Source organism: Castor canadensis, unplaced genomic scaffold, assembly GCF_047511655.1.
Source record: "Castor canadensis unplaced genomic scaffold, mCasCan1.hap1v2 HAP1_SCAFFOLD_66, whole genome shotgun sequence".
Taxonomy (NCBI): Eukaryota; Metazoa; Chordata; class Mammalia; order Rodentia; family Castoridae; genus Castor; species Castor canadensis.
In genome coordinates this window covers 267,501-287,500 of record NW_027395332.1, presented here as the reverse complement: position 1 = coordinate 287,500, position 20,000 = coordinate 267,501, and positions in this window count along the sequence as shown.

The following is a 20,000-nucleotide window of genomic DNA, read 5'->3' as shown; positions in this document are numbered from 1 at the left end:
GCCACGATCGCTCGACACGCCCGCGCGCGGCCAACCGGGAGAGGCGGCGCGCGGGCGTGCGCCCGCCCCAAGGACCGAGTCGCACCCGCGACACGGCCGTCAAGAAGCGGCAGGCGGCCTTCGCCGCCGCCGCCCTCTCTCTCACCGCCTCGACCCCCCTTTTCTCTGGCCGATGGCCTCGAGAAGCCCGCCAACGCGGACGGGGCAGCCCCGCCACAGCGGCGACCGGAGCAGAGACACCGGGGGACACGGGAACGGCACCACCGCTCAGCCTCGGGCACCTCGAGTCGACCCGGAGCGCTCCAGGAGCACCGCGAAGGGCCGACGACGCACGGAACGCGGCTCGCGCGCCCGAGGAGGACGCGCGGCACGGCGGGGGAAACGCGGGCCCCTGCCCCACCGCGGGGAGGGGCCGACCCACCGCCAAGGCACCAGGGCGCGGGAGGGGTGATCCCCTCTCCCGCACGTCTGGGTCCCCGACCACGAGGAGAGGGCGGGGAAGGCGAAGGTCAGGCCGGATACCGCACCCCTGCCTTCCGCACACCACCGGCAGGTGGGGCGGAGAAGCGAGGGGCCCGCTGGCAGCACGAGAAGAGCGGTCCCATTCGCAGTGAATGTCCGTCCCTCGCCTGGCGCGGCTTAGGCCCGGCCCGGGGAGAGCACCACGTCACCACATCGATCGCGAGAAGGGAGGCGAAAACGGCCAGACCCCGCCACCCGGGAGGGCAGGGCGCCGAGTCGGGAAAGACAAAAGCGAGCCTGAGTTTCAAAACACGAGACAAAACCAAAACAGCAGCCGAGCAGGAAGAAACGCCTCGGGAAAAGGCAACCCCCTCGTAAAAGGCCAAAAAAGGGGGAAGGGGGGAGAGTCGAGCGCGGGTGGCGCACGCCCGCCGTTATCCCAGCACTCGTGAGCAGCCTCGGGATGGCCCAAGCACGCGAATGCGGGAGAGAGCCCCAAACAAAACAAAACAAAAAAACAAAAACAAAACACAGAAAGCGCGGGGAACCAGCACTCGGGAGGCCGGGGCGGTGGCAGGGCCGGTCTTACAGAAACAGCCCCTCGCTCAGATAACCAAAAAAAAAAAAAAAAAAAAAAAAAAAAAAGGAAAAGCAGCCGGTAGAGGCCGGGATAGGAAAAGGCAGGCGAGGACAGCCACCAGAAAGAAGCCCAACTTTAAAAAGCCTCGCCCGCTCCCCGAACCCCCCCGGGTGAGAGCGACGGACAAACCCAGCAGCACGGGAACGCCTGACACGCAAAGGGGCACCGGGGCCCCGCCAAAGTCCACGGAAAAGTCGGGTTGTCCCAAACGCCGCCTCACCGAGGCCCGTGGCGGGAAGCGCGCGGGGAGCAGAGGGCCCCCGGCCGGCGCCTCGTCCGCCCGCCACACCGAACACCTCCGGGTCGCCGTCGATGTCGGAACCCGGAGGCGGCCTCGAGATCGGAGCACTCGGACGTCCAAAGAGCCTGCGCGCCGGCACGACGGGCTCCCGAAGCGCGCGGAGGGCGGCAGAAAAGCCACAGAGACGGGCGTCCGAGGAGAGCGGCTCCGTCCACCCCTCGGCGACAACCACCGAGGGACAGCGTGTCAGCACTTACCTGCAGGTACAAAACGCCCGCGTCGCCAAGCTAAAAGTGCGTGCCCGGAAGCGGGGCGAGTCCACCGGTGACGGCGGCCTCCCGGAACCGAGTCCCGGCCACCCGTGTCCAGGACGTCCCCATCAGAGACACGACCGGAGCCCACAGGGATAGCTGGTCGACCCCTCTGGGGGCAGAAAGGGACCCCGGCGACGACTCGAGAGCCGTAGCGGGCCGGGCACACCTTCCCCGGCCGGTGAGCGGAACGCGGAGCGGGGGGCGGGGGGGGACTCACCCGCGGCAGGCACCTCCGACGAACGGACCGCGCGAGGGCACGCGGGCGGGCGAGGCCGCGTCTGCGCCGGGCGACCGCCTACCCGGGGACCGGTCCGTGACTCCCGAGGAGCCAGGGCCGGCCGGCGGCCGAGCGGCCCCGTCCCAACTCCAGCCCCCAAGGCTCGGGCTCGCTCCGTCCGCTAGGCCTCCGCTCGCGGAAGAGCTCTCCGGAAAGTCCCGGACCAGCCGCACCAGCAGACGCGGAGCCCGGGAGCGCGGCGACAGCCTGCCCTCCCGCGAACCCGCAGGTCCAAACTACGACAGACAGGCGACGCAGCGCCACCGCGCCACCGCGGCCGCAGGGCCGCCCGGCTCCCCGGAGCAGCCGGGACTCTGCCCGGCTCACCACGGCCACACGTCATCCCTTGGCCCGGCCGCGGAAGTCAAAGGGATGCCTGCTATATAAAAGCGGCCGCCAGGTGGCGCTCGCCTTCAACTCCACTTGCACTTCCACGGGATCGCTCGCCCGCCCGACTCCCAGACCCGGAGGGGACGTGGAAAAAAAAAAAAATCACACGGAGAGGCGCTCCGCTGGGCTCTCGCCATCCTCCCCGCCCTCGCTCCCACCCTCGGCCGCCAGCCCCGGGCGCCTAAAAACAAAAGAAAAGAGGAAAGCCAGCGGCGTGCCGGGGGCCGGGCGGGCTCCGGCCGCGAAAGCGAAACAAACCACGGGAAGGACAGCTGAGGGAACCCATCGGCCCCTCCCGTAGAAAAACGGGAGGAAACGAGAGGCTCTTGCTCCGAGACACACAGACCCAGCTAGGTCCACGACCCCGGGACCGATTGACACACAAAGTCCGTCCGCCTGACAGCCAGCCGAGTCGGGGGCGGGAGGGGACTGACTCCGCCGAGACCGTGACGGCAGGTCAGGTCCTTCCCGGCACCCGAGTCACAGAACACGCCAGGATCGATCCCGCCGCGGCTTCGCGTCTCGGGCTGCGCTCCGCGCGGGCGGCCGGGGAGAGAGGTGTTGATCTTTGGGGCCTCAGGATCGTGGGGGTGGCGGAGCCGATCAAGGGGTGGAGCGCCTGCCTAGTAAGTTTAACCGTGTGCTCCAGAGCAGGCAGATTCGCTAGTCCAGTCAGGAGGAGGAGGAGGAGGAGGAGGAGGAGGAGGAGGAGGAGGAGGAGAGCATGTCTGTCTGAGTTTCAAAAAAAAAACAACCTCTCCGAGGGCCGGGCGGGCCTCCGGCCGCGAAAGCCAAACAAACCACGGGAGGACCGAGGGACAGACACCTCCTTGAGCCCAACGGCCCCATCTGGAGAACACAGGGGGGAAACGAAACGAGCGGCTCTTTCTCCGAGACATGACAGACAGACAGTCCAAGGTCCACGACGCCGGGACCGATTCATACAGAAAGTCCGCCTGACAACCGACTCCACACCCCACTCACCCCGAGACCTCCCAGGAGTCAGATCCCGGCCGTGGCTTCTCATCCCACCCCACATTCGTTCCACGCAGCGTCCGCTAGGTGACGCCCCGGGACCTTGGAAATCGTCCCATCCCTGACAGGGCAGCCCCGAGGAAGTCAAAACTGCCCCTTCCTTCGTGAGGCTTGTGAATTCACGGCGGGCAGCGACGAGAGAAAGAGAAGCGGCAAGGGCCTTGGGAGACCCCAGAGAGGAGTTCAAAAAGGAAACCGGACCCAGAGGTGTACAGACAGCGCTTCTTCCCCGCCCCCCCCGCCCCCCCCCCCCACGCACAGAGTCCATCTGTCCCGCCCTGTCCAGACAGAAGCCCAGGAGGACTCTCCGGGGATGCTGCTGTTTCCAGCAGTTCAGGATCTGATAGCGGTTTCAACTTCACTCTCCTCGTCTGCAAAATCGCACCCCCCCCTCCCTCCCGTGTCCCTGTCCCTTCCCGGGTCCTCGGTGTCACTCACTTCACATCCCCTCCCTCCCCTGTGTCCCTGTTTGACAGGGAAGAAGAAAAGAACCCCGCCGCCGCCGCCGCCGCCGCCGCCGCCGCCGCCGTCGCGCAGATACACGTAAAGGACAGCGCCTCTCAGCTCCTCACCACACAGCATCAGTGGGGGTCACAGTGACACGAACACGACACGACACGAGAGAGCCTCCTCTGACAGGGAACGATGAGAACCGGGGGCCCGGCCCGCCCCCGCCCGGGAATATCAAGTCGGGCCCTGGCACCGGCTGGGGTGCTGTTGGGAATACATTGGCCGTGTGTGGCCTCCACAGAGCACTCGGGAAGCTCCACTTGTCCAGCATCCACACAGGGTTTGGTCTGTCGGTCTAAACATCAAATGCCTGCTTTTTTTTTTTTTTTCCTACGTGATTTAAGAAGGTAGTGTGTCAAAATAACTACGACTCTGACTCTATGATTTTAGACGCATGATGCATTCAGACAGAATGCTCGTGACATCTGAAAGTACAATGGGGTGTAGTTTGAGCTATATACAGTGTGTCGCATTTGTGTTTTATGGAACATAGCTGGTATAAATTCACATCAGGAACATCAGAGAGAGTTATGACTTCAGGATGTCAGATGGAACCCCCATCACGTTACCCATCAAGAAATAGTTACAGAGGATACACCAGATACACCAAAGGAAATGGGGAGGAGGCTCCTGTAGGTGTCACCTGGCTGGCAGGCACGGCCAGGAGTGAGAGGGGAGCTCCTTTATTCAAACAGAGTTATGTTTTGAGAACACTTTCAGGTTCCCAGCAAAGCTGAAAAGAAGGGAGGAAGGGAGAAAGGAAGGAGGGAGGGAAGAAGGACGGAGGGAGGGAGGGAGGGAGGGAGGCAGAGAGAGGGAGAGAGAGAGAGAGAGAGAGAGAGAGAGAGGAATACAAAGAGAGAGATAAAGAGTTAGAGAAGTAGACAGAAATGCAGAGTGAGCTAAGAAAGAACTAAGTGGAGAGAGAGGTAGAGAGAGTTAAGAGAGAGGTAGAGACAGAGAGAGGAAAGGAGGGAGAGAGAGGGAGGGAGGGAGAGAGAGAAATGTAAACGGAAACAGAAGTAGAGAGAGAGTTGAGAGAGAGAGGGAGGGAGAGAGAGAGAGAGAGAGAGAGACTCTACCTCCCTTTCTCCTCTACCTCTTATCTTCTCTCTGCCTCTCTCCTCTCTCTCTGAACTTTCTGTTTACCTTTCTCCCTCCCTCCCTCCCTCCCTCCTCCCTCCTCCTCACAGGTGAGAGATTTTCTCTGGAGTTAGGTCTTTTGCCACGAAGGGGAGCCCTGGCCCGCCTCGGAGGCCCACAACAGCCCTCAGACTCAGCAGAGGGCCCACGCTCGGGCGTCCTGCTGTCCTTGCCCTATTTCACCGGGAGATGGCGGGAGAGAACCGCTTAGGACGCCAGCAAGCGAGAGCTCGCTCAAGGGAGGGGCTCCTCCCGGGCGGGTTTTCCCGCCCAAGGACAAAGGCTGGAACAAAAGGCACGGTTTGTAAGAGAGGAGCACTTGTGAAAAGGAGCTCAGAACTTGGTTTACAAAGTAGAAAAGGGACTGCGGATGGCACTCAGTGACAGACGGCCTGCTTAGAGAGTCCCAGGCCTGTCGGAAAGGTCACACCGGTGATAGCGCGTGGGGGAGGGGGTTCCAACCAGTTCTTCTGGCACGGAGAGGCAGCCGTCTTTGTCTTGCAAATCGAGTCACAGCAAAGACAAAAAGAGACCCATTGAAAGCTGTTAAAAGCCCCACCTATGTACCTCAGGACTTCCTGCAAAAGCAGAGTTGGCTGGACGAGACACTGAACTGACCCTAGATCACGGTTTATGGATTCCTTGGTTTTGTTTAAGATGTATGCTTAAAAGAAGAAAATTTTTAAAAATCCTTCAGAACGGAGGGTTGCGGCTCATGTGGCAGAGTGCCTCTCTAGCAAGCACAAGGCCATCAGTTCAAACCCCAGCACCGATAGGCAGCTACATAAATACATACAGAAATGAACAAGAACATGAATAAAGACATAAATAAACAAAACAGTGCTGGGGGGTTGGGGCTGGGGACAGCTGGCCTAGCGTTCAGTTCACGAGGCCCTGGGTTCCATCCCCATACCGGAGGATAGCCCAAAAAAAAAAAAGAAAAGAAAAGAAAAAAGAGCTTTTGGATCTGCTTAGTGCTTTGTTTTCCACATAGAAGAAAAGTTTGTTTTCATTTCGGGCTGTGTATCACGGACAGCAATTTGGAAATGAGATTCTTTCAATACAATAATTAAGGGCTGCCTAGCAAGAAGGAGGCCCTGAGTTCAAACCTCAGTAGCACACAAAAACAAACCAAAAAATGAGAAAGAAGAAGATAAAAAGAGGGCCGGAGGCAGTAGTTCAAACCAGCAGTAGTTCAAACCAGCAGTAGTTCAAACCAGCAGTTAGGTAGCTTACTGCAGATAGCCAACAACTTTTCTGGAGAGAAACAGCCATCCAAATCCAAACCATTTGTGGTACACTCCCGTCATCCAGGCACTAGAGCACCTTCCCTATGGTGTGCATCTAAGGAACGAGGAGGCCAGGCCGCTACCATCCTGAGATCAATCCCCAGTATTGCCAAAAAAGAAACCCCCCAAAAATTAGGAAGCAAGTCCATTTGAAGTGAGTTCAAATTCCTGTCCTGCCAAACAATAAAGATTAAATAAATAAATACACAAAACACCGAACATACGTACAGACATACATAACATGCGGCAGCAACCACCAAAAAACACCCATGCCTTTCTTACAGCCCGACCAGCTCCAGCTCCTTTTTTCTGTTAAAGCAATTTTTTTTTTTTTGGTGGTACTGGAGTTTGAACTCAGAAACACAAGCTTGCTAGGCAGGCACTCTGACACTTGAGTCACTCCGCCAGCTCCCACTTTTTCTATTAAGATCACATCTCTACACAGAGACCCTCTGTGCCTGCTCATCTGTAAACTACTCGGAGAGTCTGCTACACGTCTGTCACATCAGCACAGGGACTCCCACTTAAGCAGAAGATACTCCAGCCCACATCTAGGAATGTCTAACCCTAACCCTAACCCTAACCCTAACCCTAATCCCCGTCCCACTGACTGCCTCTCAGACTCAGAGGACTAGCTTTTTTCTAGACCAGGTCCAACGTGAGTGAGACTCTGTGTTTCTTTTGTTTCCGAAAACACATCTCTTATGGAATGCCTGTTCCCTTGCCCCGTACAGAGGCCTCCCATCTTGAACCGACCTATTCCCTGAGATGGGAGACACGCACTCCCCCACCTTCTCTGCTTCCCCCCCCCCCAACAAAACCCAATCGTGAAACCGCTGTTATTTTCATCAGGACATGGAGTTACCAAGACATAAAGTGACTTCCTTCAAGCTACAACAATTAGAATGACATGATGGAAGAGGGGCTTGGTTTTGGTTTTTTGAGACAGGATCTCTGAGGAAACTGTGTAGGCCGTCACCACGTAACTCCAGGGGGGACTTCCAGTTCTTAGAAGAATTACTATTCCACATTCAATTTGAGAAATAAATTAAATATTGGAAGATGACACCATTTTCTGGTGAACGGTGAATTGTCACCTCCCTATAGTTAGAATCAACGGTAGAAAAGGAACATAAGGTTTTCACATCCTTTCCCTGAAGGAAAGCATAGGCTTTTTTCTTTTTTACACCCCCAAGCGTATCAGATGACAGGACGTAAATGTAGTCAATGAGAATCGGAAGGGGGAGAAAATCAGAGACCCTTCCATTATACTCCCACCTTTACAAGGACCGGGGTTGTGGTTCAAGTGGTACAGCTTGAACCTCTGCTTGGTGAGCAGGAGGCCCTGAATTCAAACCCCGGTCTCACCCCGCCCCCCCCCCGATTTAAATAAATAAAAGGAAAAAAAATGAAATAAATAAATAAATAAATAGGTGAAGCTTGAGCAAATTCAGTGGTATGGTATTTCACCAGGGGTGGGAGAAAAATCCTTCCCATAAGAGGAGTGAGGGAATCATCAGGCAATAGAGTAAGTTTCAAAAAATTCTTTTCACTTTACATACATGTACATTGTATATTTTTTTGCACTTCACACATAAAATGTTTTTAAGTTCCATATATGGACACATAGATAGATAGATAGATAGATAGATAGATAGATAGATAAGATAGATACGTATGTCACACACGCAGAAGCACACATATGCACACGTATTTATTTGTAGTACTGGGGTTTGAACTCAGGGTAGGCACAGTACCACCTGAGGCACTCGCCAGCCCAAATACTAACATAGGATTAAACTTAAGGCTTTGCTCTTGCTAGGCAGGGGCTCTGCCTACACCACAGCCACACCACATTGCCCTTCCTCCCAAATATATTTTGAATTACTATTACTGTCGTCGTCGTCGTCGTTGGGACTGACTGGGATTTACATTCAGGGGCTCAAGCTTGCTTCAGTTTTCAGCAGCCAGATGCTCTCCCCCCCGCCCCCCCCCCCGCCCCCCATCGTAACTACTTTCCAGGGGCCGAGGCCAGGTCGCAGGAGAATATCGGCTGCAGATGGATCCCTGGCCTTCTCGGGGACACCACACAACCCTGGCTGTACTAAAGCTGAGCATATGTTCTTTCTTCTTCTTTTTTTTTTTATTATTCATAGGTGCATACAAGGCTTGGGTCATTTCTCCCCCCTGCCCCCGCCCCCTCCCTCTCCCCCCCACCCCCTCAATACCCAGCAGAAACTATTTTGCCCTTATTTCTAATTTTGTTGTAGAGAAAGGATAAGCAATAACAGGAAGGAACAAGGGCTTTTGTGGGTTGAGATAAGGATAGCTATACAGGGAGTCGACTCACATCGATTTCCTGTGCGTGTGTGTTACCTTCTAGGTTAATTCTTTTCGATCTCACCTTTTCTCTAGTTCCTGTTCCCCTTTTCCTATTGGCCTCAGTTGCTTTTAAGGTATCTGCTTTAGTTTCTCTGCGTTAAGGGCAACAAATGCTAGCTAGTTTTTTAGGTGTCTTACCTATCCTCACCCCTCCCTTGTGTGCTCTCGCTTTTATCATGTGCTCAAAGTCCAATCCCATTGTTGAGTCTGCCCTTGATCTAATCTAATGTCCACATATGAGGGAGAACATACGATTTTTGGTCTTTTTTTTTTTTGAATTTTCATGCTTTTCACTCAGCTCACGAAGTGAGAAGCGGAAAAAAACTGACACTGTCACTTGATCTTTTCTCCCCTAATGAAACACTCATGCATTCTGCCAGCCTTCTTTCAGTGATCTTTTGGTTTCTTAATAATGTAGGGATCACAGTATAGCAAAGGGAAATAATGTCTCTGCTTGGTGCTTTTAAGCAAAAGGCAGACTGGGAAGAAGTAGGTATGTCCCTGACTGAGAAGCCTGTTTCATTTTGGAACAGATTCAACTTAGTTTCGGGGAAAATCTAGAATTCATTCATAGAGTTAGAAACGAACCAGGAAGACAATGATGGGCGGGGGTACAGCTCGGTGGTAGAGTGTGCTTGCCTAGCGTGCGCAAGGCCCCGGGTCTGATCCCCAACGTGGAAAAAAAAAACTTTACATGGCAATTGCTGCCTCGCATCCCTTTCAGAGCATTTGACAGCACGACTCATTCCTAATTCTTCAACATTTGAAGAGATTACGACAACTGAAGAATTTCAAACGAAAGTCCACTTAGGCGATAGACAGCAATGGAACTAGAAAACCGTTTACTATCCAGTTGCCATGCGTTAGGGTTATACTAAGTGTCGTTACAGACCCTGTCCGGCAGGGAAAATTGAGAAAACCATAGTCCCTTCTAACAACAGTCGTCTGTCTAGATGTCACCATAAAGGCAAAAGGTTTGTTCTTATGCCCATTTCCTCTAAGTAAACCAGACCACACCTGTGGGGTCAAAATACAAAAATACATGAGGCTCAAAGCACCATGACTGAAGACAAGTCAGTTATAACACCTGCTGTATGAGCAAAGGCAGAGAACATAGTGTTCCCTTTGTCAAACCATTCTACATAGCACTACTTCCAACTCCCCTCTTGATCCCAGCCCTTGATTTCCCAAATTCAATGTTTGGTGTACCTAGGTCATTACTGAATTCAGCTTTCTGGGTCCTTTAATTTGCTGTGTAGGTACTCTATCCTAAATGTGATTAATTGCAAAAAAAAAAAAAAAAAAAAAAATAATAATAATAATAATAATAATAATCTCTTCAAGAAACCTTCATAACAAAATACCAGATTCCCCACTGACAAGAAAAGGGGATCAAGTTTAACAGGCCAGAATAGAAGACAAGGAGTCTGGCAAAGCATAGAAGGCACATGACAGCTCTGACCTCAGACCCCTATGCTAAAGGAGTCACTGGCAAAAAACCCCAAGGTATAAGAGCTTAACTGTCCAGAGTCAAGTGGGAAATGAATGTGTCTTCCCATCTAGTCATCCTCTGAGCTCTCAGCAGACCTTTCATCTGTAGCCACTTTCCAATTTGTGCATTTATCTGTCCTCTCCTGTATTTCATCGTTAGCCAGGCTAACCTCACTCAGAATGATGTTCTCCAGTTCCATCCAATTACCAGCGAATGATAACATTTCGTTCTTCTTCACGGCTGCATACGATTCCATCGTGTATAGATACCACGTTTTCTTAATCCATTCGTCAGCGGTGGGGCATCTTGGCTGTTTCCATAACTCGGCTATTGTGAATAGTGCCGCAATAAGCACGGGTGTGCAGGTGCCTCTGGAGTCATCCCTTTTCACAGTCTTTTGGGTATAGCCCCAAGAGCGGTATTGCCGGATCAAACGGTAGATCGAGGTCAAGCTTTTTAAGTAGCCTCCAAATTTTTTTCCAGAGCGGTCGTACTAGTCTACATCCCCACCAACAGCGTACGAGGGTTCCTTTCACCCCCCCCCCCCCCGCATCCTCGCCGACACCCGTTGTCGGTGGTGTTGGCGATGACGTTGGCTGTTCTGACAGGGGTGAGGTGGAATCTCAGTGTGGTTTTAATTTGCATTTCCTTTATCGCTAGAGACGGTGAGCATTTTTTCATGTGTCTTTTTGGCCATTTGAATTTCTCCTTTTGAGAAAGTTCTGTGTAGTTCACTTGCCCATTTCTTTATTGGTTCATTAGTTTTGGGGGAATTTAGTTTTTTAAGTTCCCTATATATTCTGGTTATCATCAGTCCTTTGTCTGATGTATAGTTGGCAACTATTTTCTCCCACTCTGTGGGTGTTCTCTTCAGTTTAGAGACCATCGCTTTTGACGAACAGAAGCTTTTTAGTTTTATGAGGTCCCATTTATCTATGCTATCTCTCAGTTGCTGTGCTGCTGGGGTTTCGTTGAGAAAGTTCTTACCTATACCTACTAACTCCAGAGTACTTCCTACTCTTTCCTGTACCAGCTTTAGAGTTTGGGGTCTGATATTAAGATCCTTGATCCATTTTGAGTTAATCTTGGTATAGGGTGATAGACATGGATCTAGCTTCAGTTTTTTTGCAGACCGCTAACCAGTCTTCCCAGCAGTTTTTGTCGAAGAGGCTGCTATCTCTCCATCGTATATTCTTAGCGCCTTTGTCAAAGACAAGTCGGTGATAGTCGTGTGACTTCGTATCCGGGTCCTCTGTTCTGTTCCACTGGTCTTCGTGTCTGTTTTTGTGCCAGTACCGGGCTGTTTTTATCGTTATTGACTTGTGATACAGTTTGAAGTCAGGTACCGTGATACCTCCTGCATCGTTCTTTTGGCTGAGTGTCGCCTCGGCTATCCGCGGCCTCTTGTGTTTCCATATAAATCTCACGGTAGATTTTTCGATCTCTTGCAGAAACCTTGTGACTTCTTCCTGTACTGCTATGTGGTATTTAACTCTGGAGTTCATGCGTGTTAACTTGCAAGAAAGAGTGCTTCAGACTGTGAGGGAAAATATTCTGCACGAGTAAAGCCAGAAAATGGTCAATTTAAAGGCTCTGGACAGTCTGTAGAAAAATTCTTTTATTTTTTCAAGTCACCTGCAGAAATAAAGGAATGTTGCCTATCATTTTATCTTATTGACATTTCGACCTGTATTGCCCAGCATTGTTTTCCTTGGGACACGTGCACGTATGTTTACATGTATTTTGTTAAAATTGGGTTAGAGCATGTGTAGTGAGTTGTAGCACATTTTACCAACTAAATGAGTTCTGTGAAAATAAAGACTCTTTTGTAACATTGATGTAAATGACTCCAGGATAGTCCATGGTGTGGCCGTATAATTTTTTCCACGCTTCCCATGCTGAGGATGAGGAGACTGGAGACAGGGAGGTTAAGAAGAGTGGCCCACGATCAAAAAGGAAGGGCAGGACCCAAACCTGACTCACCCCGAAGCCTACACCTGTGGCTTGCTGCACCACTCTCCAGCTCTTTCTGTGATTTGAGAGAATCAAGGACGATTTTCAGTTTTGTGGCTTGTCAGTGGCCTTGACTGGCTCATCCTCTCTGCCGGGACTCACTTCACGTGTGAGTAGTTGGACCATGAATCCTCGCAGAGGAAGATACCAGGCTTCACCAGGAAATGGGTCCTGAGGCAGCCTCAAGATCTGAACGAGGCAAGTGCTTGCAATTCCAGTTACTTAGGAGGCCACAGCAGGAGTATCCAGGTTTGAAACCAGCCTTGGAAGCATAGCAAGTCCTCATCACAAAAAACAAACACGGATGAACCAAAAAACCACGGGGCCGGTGTCTCTGCTGTGACTCCTGGTCTGTCCTGTCCTGGCCAGTGTTAGCTGTGAGCCTAGCTCTTGCAGCTGTGAAACGAAGCACATGCCCACATGTCTACATCCGTGTTTGACTGCCTCAAGTAAATTTATGTATAAAAATGTCCTTATGAATATCATTAAGTGGTACGTTAACATGGCTACTTCTCTAATTGCCTTAATTTTCCTAACACAGATTAGGTATTTCTAAATTAATTCAGGACCATGATTCGTGGTATTCTGACTGTGGAGCAAGTGGGAACCAGCTCCGGCAAGGCCGACTGTTTGCACACACGATGGGAGCGACAGGTGACGGGGATACACACAGGTTCTCATCTGCGAGAGAACCGGTGGGGTTAGGAAAATCCAGGCCATCGCCATAGAGCTGAGTCCTTACTCCAGAACTTTCTGTGATGACGGAAGGGTTTCTCTGTGATGGGCACCTGAGCACATGGGATGTGACTGGCACAACCAAGGAGCTGGACTTTAAATTTCACTTATTTTTAACTAATTTAAATATGAATAGCTAATGTGGATAGCAGTTTCCAGAAGGAATGGCACAGCTCCAGAGCAAAAGTGGATTTGTTCAGTGATTTCAGGTTTTTAGCTAAACTCACAAGACCAGCAAATCAGTTGAGTTTGCCTTTACGATTCTGAAATTCCAGCCACTGAAGCCTTCCCATGATTTCTGTCTTTTTGCTTTTTCGTGGTGCTGGGGATTGATCCCAGGGCCTTTCGATCTCTTTAACGAACGTCATTGGAATTTTGATGGGAATCGCGTCCAACACGTAGATGACTTTGGGGAGTACCGACATTTTTACTGCGCCGATTCTCCCAATCCACGAGCACGCGTACGTTCTTCCTAAAGCTTGCAATCGTCCGCTATCCTCATCTCCCCCCACCCACCCCCACCCACTCCCCCCGCCATCTGCCGCGCGCGTGCGCGCACAAACACACACAGAGAGAGAGAGAGAGAGAGAGAGAGAGTTGACCTCAGGGCCCCATGCTCACCAGGTAGACAACTCTACTACTTGAGCCACGCCCCTAGCCGAGTTTTTGTCTTTTTGTTTGTTTTGGGTGGGTGTGGTGTGGTGTGGTGTGGTGTGGTGTGGTGCTTCTTCTGGGTGGCCGGGGGACAAGATGGCTGGCGGGCCAGGGCAGAAAATGGCGGGCCTTCGTGTGTCAGCGGGGGAGGGGAACTAGAGTCGGAACTCGGTGCTTCTGCGCTCCAATCGCTTCAGTGCAATTGGGCTTCCGGTCCAGTTCGCTATGGTTATTTTGGAGAAGAGGGGTCTCTGGAATTATTTGCCCAGGCTAGCTCATGCCTCAGCAAATCAAAGAAATCAAGGATTTCCCGTTCACAGCAAGCCAAAGGGTGCCAGTGTGCGTGAAGTTTAAAGTTCACCGCACAGATAACCTTTACACCTGGATCATCAGCAGACAAGGAGAAGGCAGAGGGCAAGAAGCAGTCACCTGCTCCCAGCTATGGCAGTGAAGGAGCTAAAACGAAGCAGACACACAGAACCGTATTAAAATTTGGAAAAGAAAAGAGGGGAACCCTGTCCCCACTTTACTCTTTTCTATCTCAGCAAACTCTCTCGCTGTACACTAAACTGAAAGAAAGAAAGAAAGAAAGAAAGAAGAAAAGCAAAGGGCTTGTGGCTCAGGAAACAAAACAAAATCAAAGGAGATTGCAGTTACCTTCCAAATAAAGAAGGTCAAGTACCTTTTATTACATACATATACCTAAAGAAATGCTGACATAGAGTTCACACTCCAGGGGAAAACAGAAAGAAAGACATTACAGAAATACCAGAAAGATACTCAATCATCAAGTAGCTATGAGTTGAATGATTCTCATATTTGCAAACAGACTCTGTGGCAATTCGATGTTTTGTAAAGGGAAAACAGAGGCAGGTGTCTTTTCCCTGTTTCACCAGTTTGAAATTTGAGGTTTCAATGTTACCGTCCCCCACACCACAACAATAATATGACAAAAAGAAAAAAAAAAATTGCTTTTTTTTTTTTTTTTATGCCGTAGGTCCCGCAGGGCATTCTAATACACGGCTAAGGTTGTGACTCCTCACTGAGTCCACGTATTCCAAAACTTATAAGAAAATTACTGGAAAAATGGGGACTCGGTACTTGGCGTCTGTCAGTGACAAATCAAACACCCGTGGTTGCTGCGTTACCAGGTGCCTACTTTCATTCATTACAACCATCTCATTGTAAGATGAAACCAACGAATGGAGTTTTTTCTAGGGCCGAGAAAGGTTTAAGTAATTCAGCAGCGGTATCAGCCAGGCACCAGTGGCTCACGTGTGTAATCCTAGTTACTCAGGAGGGAGAGATCAGGAGAATCCAAGTTCAAATCCAGCCCCAGGCAAATCAAATAGTTCCAGAAAACAGGGCTGGTGGAGTGGCTTAAGGTGTAGGCCCCGAGATGAAACCCCAGTACCCATCCCATCCCCTCCACCCCCCAAAGTTCAGAGATATTGTCAAAGTGCTACACGTGTGCTCATCGTCGCCAAGCAAAACTACTGCTGTATTAGATGGAGTTCCCTCTTTATTTATTTATTTTTTCTTTCCGGACCTGGGGTTTGAGCTCCTTTTCATGATGCAGCATCTCGCACAGGAGCCGTCTACATCTTGTTTAACGCACACACGCACAGGAGCGACATTTATCGACGGACCTTGCTCGGCCAAAAGACAAGAAAAAAACTAAAGAGAAAACTCAAACAGCAGATCAGCCTGGTCATTTGCCACTAAGTCTTATCAAAATCACCTCAGCTCGTCTGTCCGTCCGTCCGTCCGTCCGTCCGTGTGAACACAGACTACCGCCCGGGAGTAAAACTGGCGTGGCGTAGCATAACGCTTATACATTTTTAGGAGTTTTAACTCAGAGAGAAAACGATTCAAAGTACAAATAACAGTAACCTAAGCATTATCCTTGCTTCTAAGATCTAAGTAGAAGTTTTATTTTTCAGTCTCTATTGAAACGACCCGGTCACTCTAACCGCCCGGCAACTCTCAGTTAGCAAAAGTAAGCATTCTTTGTGAAAGAGCAGGTCACAAGAAATATTTTCTGGACTCTAGTTTTTTTTTTGTGGTTGTTTTTTGTTTTTTAAAGTGACAATAGATTCCAGTTATCACCAGGAATCTAAATGAAAACTCACAAAGGGTAGCTCTGAAATCCTGTCCTCTTCCTACCCCTTATCACGATTAAGCAAATAAAAGTATTTATTTAAAGGAACTATCAACAAGTCATCGGTACTGCACATCCACCGATGAGCGAGTCCCCCTGAACTTCCACAGCCGGTCCGCACGAGCGACCGACCGCCCGCTTCAAAAATCCAACCCATCGGAGCTCTAGCTAACAACCACACAAATACAAACCCAGCAGTGACAAAACACCGGAAACGTTCACAAAGCGAGACAAGAAAGACGTGACGTGAACACATCTTTTCGTTCTCTCTCTCCGTAAGCCACTTTCCACTGCCGTCTAAAGCTTCCATTTTATAATCTCTGAAAGAGGAGACGCATCCTCGACTGGACTTTCCCAACCACCCACAACGCGTAGGTAATGGGGATTCATCTCGGGGGTGATGATTTTGGACTGGGTAGAGGCAAGAGCGTTGTCCATGCCACAGGCTGGCAGTATGAGGCCCTCAGTTCAAGCCCCAGTACCACCCGCCAGCACCAAAATGGAAGGAAGGAAGGAAGGAAGGAAGGAAGGAAGGAAGGAAGGAAGGAAGGAAGGAAAAATAAATACAAAGGAGAGAGAGTGAGTGAGTGAGTGAGTGTGTGTGTGTGTCTGTGTGTGTGAGATCTGAAAGGGCCAAAATAGGATAAGCCAAAAAGTGAACTTTTTTCTTTAAAAAAATCAATAACGTCTTAATGCTTTCTAAAAAATGTAAAACTCGGTAACAACTTTATGACAAAATCTGCATTTAAGAAAAGCCTGTGTGGAACCAGCACGATTACAGCTGGGGATGTAGCTCAGCGGTCGAGCGTTTGCCTAGCATGCTAGCAAGGAGGAAGCTCTGGGTCTGATCCCTCCCTCGTACTGCAAATCAGTAGTAAATACATAAATAAATTTATTTTTATAAATTAATAAGTTTATATAAATTTTTAAATAAATAATGTTAGTAAAAATAACTAATGAAAACTCAATACATGAATCCAGCAGAGTTAGAATCACCCTCATCGCCTTCTTATGTCCGTCCCCCGTCCCCCCGTCCCCCGTCCCCCGTCCCCGTCCCCGTCCCCGTGTCCCCCCACCCCCGTCTCTTTCATCACAAAGAAAAACATTCCAGTGAATCATACTACACAAATATCAGGTTCCTAGAGAAAAAGCTGTAAGTGTTTTTTGGAGTAGGAAAAATAGCAGTAAAAGTTGGGATCTTAAATTGTAAAAACAACCGGCGTCAAATTTGTAACAGCAGAACTCATTCTGTGCAGCGAACATAAGGAAATGTTACTGCGATCATTTCATTTTCTTCGTTTTAAATGAAGAAGTGCTGCCATCTTCTCCCTTCCTTATCCATCCACAGGTTTTCTTAGAGTATTTAAGCACAGTGGGATCTTATCAGAACCAAACAACCACCGGTACTATTTAAAAGCTCTCCACAGCCTCCTAGGCAGGACAGGTTCAAGAGAGAGCAGAACGCCTGTGTTCCATTTCATGCTGATGAAAAGAAGCAGGGATGCTGTGTCACACGGCCGGATCGATGCTCTGAATCTGGGGGTAGAGTGGGGACAAGGTGAGGTCTCGGTCAAGAAACAGCTTTTTACAAATACACAGAAGTCCAGGTCGAATTTGTTAACACAAAGCTGTGTTGCCAGAAAGGCCTCCGTTCGGACGGACGGACGGACGGACGGACGGTGCCCCGTGTCATTTCAGTCTGTGAGTCGTATGGCAAGGGATAGCACTTGAGGAGCTGCTACTGTATCCTCCCAAGTAGGGTACAAGCCGCATGCTTTATAATCTCTCTCACTCTCTCAGTCCGTCCGTCCGACCGTCCCTCCCGCTCCCTCCCTCCCATCGAGGGTGTTTTTATTAGGATGTGCACGTTCAGTATGGGTGAGGGGATTCGTAGTGACAATTCCGAAGCATTTTCTTCATTGCATTTCTCAGCGGAGGCTCTGCCATTCAGAAATTGGAGACCACGATCAGTTGCGAATCCCTCTCCTTTTTCCTTTGTGTTCGGACAAGAAACTGTCCATCTCTGGTGTTTCTTACAGAGTCCTTTCTGACACGCACGTGACTTCTGAACATCACACACCACACACACACACACACACACACACACACACACACACCCCTCTCTCCCGGTAATGCCAAGAGTAGTCATCGAGCGCCACCTATTGTTCATTTTGGGCAACCACTAAGGTTACGAATTCCACAAGACTTCCATGCATGTCCAAAATAACCATAGCAAAATGGAGAGTCGAAACCCCAGTCAGTCCTCAATTCAAACAATCAGCCATGAAACGGTCACGTGCTACACCAGAAGTACCAGAGATGACAGGAGTGAGGGTGTGTGTGTGTGAGTGTGTGGAACACACTCGTGCATGGTGGGGGGGGGGCGGGCGTCCTCCCACAACTGAATCCTCGTGGATTTTATATGGTAAGGAATCGAGTGCACCAATAGGTGTCAGAGTGGGCTTTCGGGTCCCGATGTAAGACCGACCCAGCGGAAGAGCATGTGTCTCACTCACCTGACCCACCTCTAAGTGAGTCCCTCTCCCTCTCCTCCCTCCCTCCCTCCCTCCCTCCCTCCCTCCCTCCCGGAGATTCATCCAGGAGGAAGTATTCAGAGAGTGTGCAAATACACACAAATAGCGTGATATTTAGAGAGTTAGAGGCCAGCCTGGTGTGCATAGGCAGATTTTCCTTGCCTGACTTGGGAAAGTTAAATAGTAAAAAGGGGACACCCCAGACCCCAGAGGTTGGCCCTTACACACACACACACACACACACACACACACACACACACACACTTTCTGAAGCTGATTGTTATTCGTGTGTGGGTGTCTCAGTTCTCCAAAAGTAGCCTCATCTATCCAGAAGGTCAGTTGAGTGCAAGCAAAAGGAAAAGGCAGAGTCACAGCAAGTTTTTATGTATGTACTTATTTATTTATTTATTTATTTATTTACTTACTTACTTACTTACTTACTTAGGGCATCGGGGTGAGATGGGGGCACCCGAGAGCTTTGAGAGTGGGAGAAGGGGGGTGGGGGGCAGGAGTGTGGCGAGAGGGGAAGGAAGGGACTTTGAGGACACCCACCAAGGTAGTAAGGGCGGCAAGCCTCCCTCCCCACCTGCACGCTCGCGGCCATCAGGCGCTTTGGAGACTGGAACGGGCTGCCGGTCAGTCCCGGTACGACGTTTCTACACAGTATGTCTGTCGGTCAGCTTGGATTCACAGGACGAATCGGCTTCCGCGAGCTGGCCTCCGAGAGAGAGAGAGAGAGAGAGAGAGAGAGAGAGAGAGAGAGAGAGAGAGAGAGAGAGAGGGGTTTTATTATTTACTTTGGTACAGATGGACTGGGGGAATTACTCCTTCATCCTCCCCGCCCATGTGAAAAGGATGTGCAAAATAAAAGAAAAACAACTAGCTGAATTAGAAAACGAGAAGGAAAAAAAAAAGTCACCATCAGCAGCAGCACCGCCACCACCACCAGCGGTGGGACACATGGTAGTCTCACACAGCATGCCTTGGAGAGAGAGACAACTGGTCGACCCATGCCGGCTGTATCTCTTTCACACACGCACTCACGCACGCACGCACGCACACGCAGACCAAACCAAAAAGTGGGTTGACCCTGGCCTTTAGTTTTCAAGGAATGAATGAATGAATGAACGAATGGGACAGCCACGTACACAGTTGAAAGATTTGACCCGGTGTGTGTGTGTGTGTGTGTGTGTGTGTGTGTGTGTGTGTGTGTGTGTGTGTGAGAGTGTGTGTGTGTGTGTGTGTGAGTGTGTGTGTGTGTATGAGTGAACGAACGAACGAACGAACGAACGAACGAAGAAATAAATAAAAAGTATGGGCAGCGTTGAAAAGTGGAAAAAAGGAAGAAAAAATAAAAAGAACAAGAGACAAGTGATGGATTGACCCGGTGTGTGTGTGTGTGTGTGTGTGTGTGTGTGTGTGTGTGTGTGAGTGAGTGAACGAACGAACGAACGAATAAATAAATAAATAAAAAGTATGGGCAGCATTGAAAAGTGGAAAAAAAAAAAAAAAAAAACAAGAGACAAGTGATGGATTGACCCGGTGTGTGTGTGTGAGTGTGAGTGTGTGTGTGTGTGAGTGTGTGTGTGTGTGTGTGTGTATGAGTGAGTGAGTGAGTGAACGAACGAACGAATAAATAAATAAATAAATAAATAAAAAATAAATAAATAAATAAAAAGTATGGGCAGCGTTGAAAAGTGGAAAAAAAAAAGAAAAAAGAAAAAGAAC